This window comes from Maniola hyperantus, chromosome Z (genome assembly GCF_902806685.2).
Source record: "Maniola hyperantus chromosome Z, iAphHyp1.2, whole genome shotgun sequence".
Classification (NCBI taxonomy): domain Eukaryota; kingdom Metazoa; phylum Arthropoda; class Insecta; order Lepidoptera; family Nymphalidae; genus Maniola; species Maniola hyperantus.
Genome location: NC_048564.1, coordinates 3,615,668 through 3,625,611, shown reverse-complemented (window position 1 = coordinate 3,625,611; position 9,944 = coordinate 3,615,668). Strand labels below are relative to the sequence as shown.

The window sequence follows — 9,944 nt, the reverse complement described above, 5'->3', positions numbered from 1 at the left end:
AAAGTAGTTCACCTATAAAATCAGGACTCGTGGCGTCTGCGTCCATTCCTCAACGCAGCTGAACTGACATTGACGTGCCATTGTTTGGCGCGTTTTGGATGACATGACATGTCATTTCCACATCTCTTTTATGTCTCGTCTTAATAAAATTAATCCTAGTTATCCACGGTCTTCGCGGACAATATGTGCAACTTATCTCAGTGTTAATCTAAATATGTGAGTATTACATGAAAACTCAGCAGTTTAATTTGGACCCTTTATTCTTAATCCACCGCCAAAGACTAAAGTCGTACTTTTGCATTTGAACAAAGCTAAAATGGCGCCTGAGAAATCATTTTGTACGCATTTTATCTAGAGGTGGTTGTCCAAAAACAATTAAAATTCCTTAATTTTGATAAGTTATTTATTAAAACTCGTTTTCTACCTAACGTTCCACACTTTCACTTATCAAACAAAGAATCGTACAAATATTTTACCAACGTCACAGTTTATACAATGTATGGCGGCACGTAGGAAGTTTGGCTTGCCTTGAGTAAGAGACGATGCAAGATTTCCTATGGTTAGATGCTTCATCTGCAAAAGTAACCACCACGTCCGAGTATCAAATTGCTTTAATGTATCCAACAAATAGGAAACCTTTAGCCTGTCTCTGGGACTACTTTAGAATACTGCTTAGGCACTAGCTAACTTAATGGTTGAAGTGAGCGTACACGTGAGATAATACGGCTTGTGGCAATATACTACTGAGGATGGGCTCTCTTCTCTCAGAACAATAAGAGGTTAGGGTAGTTTATCCATCATGGTGGCCAAAAGCGGATTGGCAGACTTCAGATACTTTTGAGAACATTATGGAAAACTCTCAGACAAGCGGGTTTCATCACGCCTACATGAAACGATATGAAATAACAGTGGTTTTTTTTTTGGATTTTAAAGTTAATTGTAGTAGTTAGTTATCAACTTAAAATTATCTTAAAATTTCATAACTTGTAAATTAAAACCATTAACAGTTGTTTAGCTTTACATCTATTGCCACTTCGGCTCTATTAGCATTAGCATGTCGGTGACGCGACTTTGAAGTTTTTACCCATCCCAAAATCGGCCAAATGCGCCCAATTCTTAGATGAATGTATACTATCTCTATGGCCCAATTCAAAAAGTAAAATAAATGAACTGTGTGTACGCTCGCTTACCATGACTTATATAACGAAAACATCCAATGAACCAAAAACTTAATTTGCTGTAATCCGCTGAAACAGGTCGAATCTGTATGATGCAACATGCAGCATGCGAAATGCACCACCCGCCCTCCCACTGCTAACCATGCAGGAAATCTAAAGGTTATATTCTTCAAAATAAAAAAAATAAAAATCGCGCTCGAGAATGCCGGTTTAACGTTTTTTTTTACAAGTTCGCGACCCTATAACTCGGCGGCGTCAAGGACTTATCGTCAGATTAGTTAAATTTAGTCTTAAAACACTAAAATCAACCCCCAATATCTTAATCTGACGCGCTCGAGTATTTCAGACTATCGATTTTTTTTTACTAATCTGATCGTCTATCCTAGGCGCGCGTCACTACATATAGAGCTAAATACTTTACAAGGTTGTTCTATTAGGTCTAAGGTATCTCTCATATCTTAAACTGCCACGCTCGAGTATTACCGAAAATTCCCCTATTCGCCTCCCTAACTATCATACAGATTCGACCTGTTTCAGCGGATTACAGCAAATTAAGTTTTTGGTTCATTGCATATCATGGACTTCCGCAAAGTAACGCCTGCTTCTATACAACACGAAAACATCCATCATTTTGGCATCTTTAGGAACTTTGTCGTTAAATCAATACCTAGGATATTTCCAAAACAATTTCACGACATCGACAAGCGATGAATCATACAACTCGGTATTTTTAACAACAAAACAATAGGAACAATTAGTACATAGTCTACTAAGTATTGTTTCAATTTTCATTCTTCATTCATTAAATTTGTTAAATGAGACACGCAACTATTAAAAATATTTACAGTACGCGGCAGAAAATAATGTACATCAACCTTCCTGCTGTCCAGCGCGGAAATGCAGCCAGTATACTTGGCACCATTCCACGCGGTCATGATTTATATAGTAATTAGATAAGGCTAGCTTTAAGTTTTATTGTATTAAAAAAAAAAAAAAAAAACCGCTACTAAAAAAAAAAACCTTTAAAATGAGATTTTGGCTTTGTAGAGAGTTGTCTCTGTCACTCATACCTATGTGACGTTTTGTCGGTCTCAATGACAAAGACAATGAATGCTCTATAAAACCGCTCTTTCTAAAGGCCGATTTACATTATTTTCTACCGCGTACTGTAACCAAGTTATCAAATCAGCACGTCCTAAGGGTGGTTGTCCACTGACGCTTAGCGGAGCGGAGATATATTCAGTATATCAATCTGATGAATTGTGAATGAATTTTTGAGAGATGCGTTCAGTCGAGTCTATCTTTTTGAGAGACAATTTTATTACGTCATTGCCTCGTGACTGCCTCGTTGGACTAGTGGTTAGCATTTCGACTGCGGATGCCGAGGTCCTGGGTTCAATTTTCAATACGGGAAAAATATAGTTAGGTACCTGTCCATCGATATAAATGACAAGATAAATTAGCGCCACCTCTTAGATACTAATGAACAACCCCTTTGAAATCCGTCACTGAGGTTGCATTGGTGCTAAATAAACATTTTAGGACCAATGAGTCGGTCCCATTTTGCCTGTTCAATGGCCCTGTCCTTACGAAGTAATATATAAGTCAATGTACCCATCGGATATTTCTGTTAAGAAACTCAGCCCGAAGTTAGAAAGTTGGCGGTGCTTCACCCTCGTGCCTCGGAGAGCACGTAAAGCCGTCGGTCCTGCGCCTGATCTCTCTCCGATCGTGTCGGATTCCAAGTCAGGCTAGAGTAGCATTAGGCGAGGGGATAGAGAGTGTGCCTGTATTCGAACACACACTTGTGCACTATAATAATATCTCCCGCACAGTTGGCTAATCTCTATGGAGATTGGCCGCCGTGGCAGCTATTCAGTCGTAATGGTACGATTACACCTACCGAGTAGTGAAGCGAGACAGTAAAATGTCACTCGGCCGAGACAGTGCTGTGGCTGAGAAATTGCGGCAAAATTGCACTCGTTAAAGTGTTTATACCAACGTAGTACTCGGCCGAGGACACTGACTCGCCACTGTACTCGATAGGTGTAATCGTATCATAAGAATATTTTTATTAGGTACGTTATCTGATATCTTAGTGAACACATCTCCGCTCCACTCCACTCCGCTTCAAAGTGCAGGCACCTTCAAAATTTTTGATTGCAAGTTGTTGTTTTTCCACAAATACTTTTACTCTTTTAATTACAAAACAATTCAGAGAAATATTAAGAATTAGAATCATAGAACGGCTGTATTTTTTAAACAAATAATAGGTATGTGTGTAAATACAGTAAAACTAAGCTCTTTAAATGATTTATTACTAGCACCTACATTCCTATGAAAAAGCCTAGCAGAGCTACCAGGATTGTCACCTGAACTATTTTCTGTAAATTGTTCTATTCTATTTTGTATCTCTATGAAAAACGGAATTTTTCCAAGAAAAAACCTTAAATTTTAACGAGTTAACCAACAATATATCGCTACCTTGTAAAAACCAGCATAAACGAGCAACTTTTGTCTCCGCAACAGTTTCTTTGAGATAGTTCAATCCACGAAGACGCGCCCCAATATTTTGTGTGCAGGGAAACTACGGGGTGCGGGGAGTAATTTTTACCCAATTTATCTTTGTCTGTGTGTGTGCCCACATTGCTAATCGGTGTATTATGATATAACTTGCTTTAATAGTGCGTCACTTGCACTGTAAACGATTGGGGCAAAGAGTGGGGCGCGTCATCATGGATTGAACTATCTACCTTTACCAAGATTACAGTAGCACACATTCAGAAAAACTTCCATAATCAATATAAAAATAATTCACATGTATTGGCTACCTTATAGGTGTTCATCTTGTCAAGACTACCACCGCCACCGGTTCAGAAAACAGATTCTACAGTGCCCAAGAACGGAGACGAAAATGTTGCCAGAGACAAAAATGCCTCCTTTCAAAAAAAAACTGACACGATTGAAAATTTTATATATATATATCGCTCGCTATAGTATCAAAAATGAATTCCAGAAAATCTTAAACATTTCTACGAAAACGGCATTCAATGACAACAACAACGGTGAAATAAAAGATTAATTCGATTACAAAGTTTCAATATTACCACGTCTAGTATAACTTATTAAATATTAGTTCACTAATCACTAAAATGTGCTTGCGATTCTGTCAATTAGTATATATTACATTTAAAGCTCTTTGGTTTAGAAAAATGTAGAAACTGCTGTTAAAATCGTCAGTTATTAAGTATTTAAAAAAATCAAGATATATTTAAATTATTCTACATGACATAATAATTGTACCTATTTAACTTTGCCTAAAATTATATTAAAATCAATTATTAATCATAATTTAATAATATATAAAGTAGAAAGTGATATTGCTTTACTACAAAATTAAAATAGTTATTAGAAATGTAGTGAGGCAGATTTTTTTTAAATATTGTGATCAAACTACGTAACCTTATGTACGCTACTTTTAGACTTAAGACCAGTCGGCCTACTCTATAGTTTGATTGTAGCGCCAATGGACACTCATAACTTAACCTCTAGGGGCATTGCAGCTGAGTGAATAAGAAGCGACGCGACGTTTTACAATCATTACAATACTAATACTAAGTATGTTTTATCATTCGAGTGAATTCTTTTTTTGCAATAGTTCCGGATATTACCCTCCGCCTACACACTTTACAAAATTCGCACTATTTTTTATAATACAAAGAAAAAATATATATAGTACAAATTCTTACGTAAAATTAACTTTATCTCCACTGTGTTCTGTATGCGAATTTTCGTGAAGCAAAACGAAAAAAGACTATTTTTAAAATATGCATTTTTTTAAGTCTGTAAATGGAACATTAAATAACTTCTCGAAAGTATTGACCTACCTGACTACCCATTGGACCTGCGACATGTTTAGACAAATCAGATTGTTCATGGAAAACGTGTTAATTTTAGTAACAATTCTGTGTAAATTGATTGGTCGGTTGAAGACGTCTCCGCTTCACTCTGCTGCAGTGGATTTGCGCACTGAGGCTTACTCTTGTCAAAGTCTACCATCTTAATTTACTTTTTTTTCAAATGAATATAAAAATCGACTTTATAAATTTTAACATTACTGGAAATGCTCTCTATATATAAATAAGTGTCCCTAAGTACCTACTACTAAAAAAATCATAACGTTTGTCTATTATAAGACTCAAAGAACATTGCCATACGAAGCGTACGTGCGTAAGCTTGTACGTCTCTCTTTTACAAAGTAAATTAAACTTCCACTATGTTACGTACGAATGTATGTAAAAAAACTATAATTTAAATTTGTTCCACACAGGTTGGTACATTACGTAGTGGAGTAAAAGTTCAGTTTACTTTAAAAACATTTTAGAGAAGTGTAGCCGCATTTCGATTTTGCCACAATGTGCCTTGAGCGTAAAAGAAACATGAATTATTTATCTATGGCATATTTGCGCGACCATTTTATTTATATTAACGGAATTTCCAACAAGTTAACATGTAAGAAGCCGCTACATTAGTTAACAGTGATTTTAACGTTTATATTAGAAAAAACATTTTTAAAAACATTCCAGTAAGCTTACGTATCGACGTACACTTATTTCTATGAATCAATTCCTTATTACAAGTGCTATTTCAAATTCATTATATATACTACACGATGAAAAAAACTTAAGATTCTAAAAAGATAATCAACTTAAAACATTATTATTACTGTTAAGTACAACGGTGATGTTTTATGAAAAAACTAGAAATAGCGGTAAATCTGTAACTGATGAAACTTGTGTATTATTTATTGTCAAAATGACCTCTTTTGAGTTAAAATGATTCGATAACTAACTATTTATAGCACTAGTGTCTTAATTTAAACGAGTCACCTTTCCTAACAATAATATCAAAGACTATGCATAAATATAACATTACATATTCAACTTAGTATTAAAACATAAAGAATGCTAAATCTGTATAAATATTTCAGACTATTGTGTCACTAGCATAATAATATTATTGCTAACTAATGTAAAAATTTGAATCTCGAAACAGTATTTACATTACTTTGGCACTAGTTCTCAATGTGAATTCTATTACACAAAAAATAAATAATACAGAACAAGTAATGAATTAAAATATTTGAATAAATACTAGGCATTTCGATAATATGACGTCATAAAATTCTAAATGAAATGATGATGACTTGATGACGCCCGCGACTTGGTCCGCGTGGATTTAGGTTTTATAAACTCTTTGATTTTCCGGGATAAGAGATGCCTATATCCATTTCCGGGATGAAAGCTACCTCTGTACAAAATTGCATACAAATCGGTTAAACGGATGGGCCTTTAAGAAACCCGTGGGAACTCTTTGATATTCCGGGATAAAAAGTAGCCTATGTCCTTCCCCGAAATGTAAGCTAAATCTGTACCAAATTTCATCGAAATTGGTTAAACTGCCGTAAAAGCTAGCAGACAGACAGACAGACACTTTCGCATTTATAATATTAGTATGGATATACATAATATTCGGTACTATCTATTGGCATGAATTTCGATAAATATCTTTTTTGTAATTTAAACATTCTTTAAGTAATAATATCGGTGGTAATCAGCTGTTGATGAAAAATAACTTCGAAACTATAAATTATCATACTTTGGCACTATGTATGGCACGAGATTCGGTACTAATTTGTATTTTATAGCGTTTTAACAATTGAAATATTACTATTAAGGGCTGATTTCACCAACACAAAATAAGTCTTATCCGAGCGTTGTGGGGGACTGCTGACGAATAGCGTTTTGCCATATTGGCCTTGTAAAACTTAGCGCGGACCAGCAGTTGTTCCTCGACCACCGCGTGCACTGGTCCTATCTTATTTTGTCTTGTATTTGTGTTTATAACTTGGAGTCAAAGAAATTATTAAAACAGTAACGAATGGGTGAACTTTTGTGTTTTTTATTCCGATAGAATGACAAAGGAACACCGCACTATTGGTTGGTAGGCAGCCCTAATTTAGAGCTACCACCATCTCATAAACTCTCATAAACTGGTGACCCCGACCTGATATGAACACGCGACCTCCTGATCAAGGAAACTCTCATAAAACCATTGATATTTTGGCAGGTTTTCAATACAAAAACTGTCATTACACCCAATTTATTCCTTGGTTAAACGGCACTCGGCGTTGGTGAAATCGGCACTTGGAAAATGTAAAAGAAATGCACGAAAAAATTACTAAACGTTTCACAATAAAACAATAATTTTTCTATTTTTCTCAAGCCTTTTCTTTTCCCTATGAAATAATTAACCTAACATGTAATTAGTCCTAGCCTAACATTAGTAATTAAGTATACCTTACGATGATATCATCAACATTATCCTAAATTATATTATTATTGTTGTTGTTATGAATAAAATATCTTACTCGTTATCTTTCGGGTGCCTAACTTAATTACATTAGATAACCGCCTATCAAAAAACAACTTGAAAAAATCAAACTGAATAACGTTTCCACATGATTATTAAGTTGCTAGGCAAACATTTTATATTATTATCATGTGACATTGGTGCTGATTCTGAGCACACCTAAAATTTAGAGTATTTGCATCCTCTTCTTGCTGATACAATATGAAAAAGACAGCCACAGTTTGACAGTTTTAAATTTAATCTAGAGCCGTCAAACCTCGTGACTTTAGCTGCCAGTCGCGAGCTTATGGTTTAGATTTGTAGCGTGCACTAAAATTTAGAGTCTTGTTTCATTCAACATTCATGTTCCGTCCTTTTTTAGCAATATTAAAAAGAAAAAGATGCAGTTACTCAATTTAGTTAAGAGAAAGACAAGAGAATCGGCGCCATTAGCACGTAAACCTATCCAGATACAAACACATTTTTGTGTTGTGGTGTGCGAGAGAGCAGGCAATAGTTAAACAAGAATCTATCTGATGACACAAACAAAATTGTACGTATGTAATTTCTATAGTGCCAGTAACATTTTCCATAAAAAATGCACGTCGCGTCGCGCAGCCCAGCGTTAGTGTGTTTGGACCTTTAGTCGAAAAATTATATCGTAAGAGCGATCACGCAATCATCCGATCCGAATCCGTGAACAGTCGGATATAAAAAATATCTACCAACGTCATCATCATAAGCTATGGACCATACAAATAGTTCTATAACTATTTCGTAACGCATTTTCATGGACTCGGATCGGATGAGTGCGTAACCGCCCTTAGAGTAAAATGGCCGTGAAACCTCTCTTAAGTCGTACATTTCGTAAATTGGATTTTTATCAATCAATGTTTACACTTGGAGCGCTGTTGTGGACGTACGAATGAACTCGAGCCTTAAAACAAGGCAGCTTAGATCCATTTAACTTTGACGTAACATTATAGTTTTGAGACTCGAAATCTTTCAACGTCCAGGACATGTGTTAATTTGTACCAAGCCTATTTGGTCGCTCGTCACGCCAGGCTGCGTCACAACACAATAATGTGCTTATGGCTTCATGCTTGCGATAAAATCATTCCCTCTAGCGTATAAATTAAAAGTACCATAATCTAAACAACCCACGTTGAAACTGACGTCCGCTGGGCCCGCTATGCTATGTTTCTAGTTAAATTAAGCAAACGTTTTTATAACGCGTAAAATTTAACTCCTCACACGTCATTTTAACTTTTCGTGTCAAATTTCATGTCCAAAGTACGATTTTAGTCCTTATTTTAAAGGAGACCCACACTTTTGACATGAAAGTTGACCCATAGAGTTAAAATGGCGCGTGATGAGTCATTTTATACGGACTAGATTTCATTTTACTTTCGTAGTCTAAAAAGCTTGGGTTGGTACTTTAAAATTAGCATAACGTGTTCAGTGGACGTATGTATTTGCTTAGTTTAATAGTTGATAATAATCTCATAAGAATGGTGGTACGTCGTATGGTTACTTAAAGGGTAAGCCCATTCTGTAAAATTTGAAAATTGTATAGAGCCGCGCGTACTCGCGATGAAAAATTCGCGCGAACGGCTTTATACAATTTCCATGTCACAGAATTCTGAGGAAAATTTGAACTCGGCGACTTTTACACGCGCAGTTGTAGCGCACCAGATGCACTAAAATTCGCTGCGATTCTTACATTGTTCGAGGCGTAAATCAACACAGTCAAACTGTTTGTTACAAACAGGACAAAAATGTGTACAAAAATGTTTTTTTTAAACTTTGGATATTATACAAAATTTAAACAACCGTTACTTTCTAAAGTTTGCTGCCGTCGCTTAAATTCTAACTCGTAGGTAAGTCATTTTTTGGTGGTTTTTACTATCGAAGTTATTCGCTAGAGATTCGAGAGACGCGTAATTCGGGAAACAGTTTGAATTATTTGAAATAGCATGTGTTTTCGTGTTTTCGTTCTCCTGTAAAGTTGCTACTGTGACTTACGTGGTGTGTATTTTTTCCTGCAGAGTACTGTACTGCGTTCGTTACAACATCGGACTATCCGATTTACATGTACGGTATAGTCCCAAATATACTAACAATATGCTTATCAAACAATTCCTTGTATGAAACGTACCTAAAGTGTAACTTCGCAATTTGCGTATTTTTTCACCTTGTAGTTGCTTAGTAGGAAGGGCGTTGGGACGAAGTCCATACCGCGTCTTTTCGGTCGACGGTTAAGAGTCACGAAGTTCTCATGGGTCATTAGGGTAACTGGAAAATAAAAGATTATACAGTGCGACAAGGCTCTCTTGGCACTTGAATCGCGTTGAC

The 9,944-nt window shown here is 35.9% G+C and overlaps 1 protein-coding gene across 2 annotated transcripts in view; it reads right to left on the bottom strand.

Moving 5' to 3' along the window:
* Positions 1-399: 399 nt before the first annotated feature.
* kon (chondroitin sulfate proteoglycan 4-like protein) overlaps positions 400-9,944 on the bottom strand; it is a 37,197-nt gene continuing 27,652 nt past the window's right edge. The window contains exons 25-26 of one of the 2 annotated variants that reach the window (XR_011238455.1): positions 2,199-9,884; positions 400-2,053 (exon numbers count right to left, since the gene is read on the bottom strand). The gene's annotated coding sequence lies outside the window, so the exon portion shown is untranslated. Of the gene's footprint in view, positions 9,885-9,944 lie in introns of both variants that reach the window. The other variant, XM_034983339.2, reaches the window with a different exon arrangement.